Here is a 1,822-nt window from a genome sequence, read left to right as displayed (position 1 = left end):
CCATTACAAAGTTCCTCTACTCTGGGAGGTGGATTTTAGTGATGAGGACCTTTTTGATTAAGATCTTCGTCGATCTACAAGTTCCATATCACAAGTGCCAAAAAAGAAACAAGTGCTCCACAGAATTATTTAAACTGGAAGCCTTCCCCCCAATCAAAGAAAAAAAAATAAACATTAGAAAGAGTTCGCACAATAATAATAAAAAAGTATTACTAAAGACCTGACAATTAGGATGGAGCCTAAGACGGGCTTAATAAAATCACCTGACGGCAGCTGAAATGAGCACGGAGGACGTATAACGCAGCAGCAGCGAAGAGGTTTAATCTCGATCAGTTTGAGATTTGTTTAATTCCTTCTTTCGGACCCGAGGGGTTTTCCCCTCAGCTGAATAAAATAGTCTGGTAGCAGCCATTAAACATTGAAACATATCGAAAAATTTAATGTACATAGAAATGTATATGTGCGCCTGCCTGTGTGTGTGTGTGTTTGTGTGTGTATGTATGTGTGTGCACATGCAATTATAATGTACATATAGGTCTACGTTTGACAGCCTTACCAAGAGATCGGAGCATGTAAGCTGTAACGCTCGCATCTGGAAGGGTAACAGCTGTCGACCACGAGTCCGGTACGTGGTCCAAGATCATAGTGAAACACACACACACACACACACACACACACACACACACACACACACACACACACACACACACACACACACACACACACACACACACACACACACACACACAGTGGCAGGCGCACATACATTTTTCTATATACATCAAAATGTTCACTATGTTTCAATGCTTAATGGCTGCTACCAGACTATTTTATTCAGCTGAGGGGAAACCCGCCCCGGTGCGAAGGGATGAATTAAACAAATCTCAAACTGATCGAGATTAAACCTCTTCGCTGCTGCTCGAGCGTTCTACGTCCTTTGTGCTTATTCCTGCTGCCGTCAGGTGATTTTATTAAGCCGGTCTTAGAATCCGTCCTAACTGTCAGGTCTTTAGTAATACAGACTTTTTTATTTATTTATTTATTTATCTATTTATTTTTCATTTTTATAATTGTCCGAACTTTTTCCACTATTTATTTATCTTTTGTAGGGATAGGGTTTCCAGTTTAGATACTGTTGTGGAGCACTTGTTTCTTTGGTGGCACATGAAATGGGACTTGTACATCGACGAAGATCTTAATAAAAAAAATCCTCATCAGTAAAATCGACCTCCCAGACCAGAGGAACTTCATAATGTTCGCAGTCAACATGGAAGCAGAAGGGAGGAACAGGAGGAGAATCTTCTTCGGCCACGGAAGACCCAAGAGACGTGGTCGAAGTATTCGTCGATCCTCCTTCTGGAGTCAATTTTTTCTTCTTCTTGAAGAAATTTTTTACTTTGCTCCAGATGTCCCCATTATTTTCTTCACTCCAGGACTCCTGACTTCGGAGAACATTTTCGAGCTTCTGGTTCTTCAGCTCGTCCTCCTCTGGTTTCCAGAACTCTTCGGGTTCCTCAAGCTCGGAGGTCTCTGGTCTTAGGCAGCAGGAGTCCAAAATTCTCTTCTTCAGCTCTGTGAGTCCTTTGCTGCAGGAGAGCAAATTGAAAAGTCCGCGGGTCATCCTTCTTGCCAATGTGATCTCTTCGGACAACTTCCCATCGTCTTTTCGAAAAGTTATCGAGTACAGGTCGGCAATCGAAGCAGCTCAGATTACGCTCTTTCTTCACCGGGGAAAAGACATCAGTACCAAAGACAAGAAGTTGTCAAACATCGGCGGGGAATACTAGAATAAAGTGGCTTGTTCCTATAAAATTTTTAATGT

The sequence above is a fragment of the Oratosquilla oratoria genome, chromosome 7, assembly GCF_046742065.1.
Source record: "Oratosquilla oratoria isolate Oo_2021 chromosome 7, ASM4674206v1, whole genome shotgun sequence".
In the NCBI taxonomy this organism is placed as follows: Eukaryota; Metazoa; Arthropoda; class Malacostraca; order Stomatopoda; family Squillidae; genus Oratosquilla; species Oratosquilla oratoria.
The sequence above is the reverse complement of the archived record's forward strand: the minus strand, read 5'-3'. Positions refer to the sequence as shown.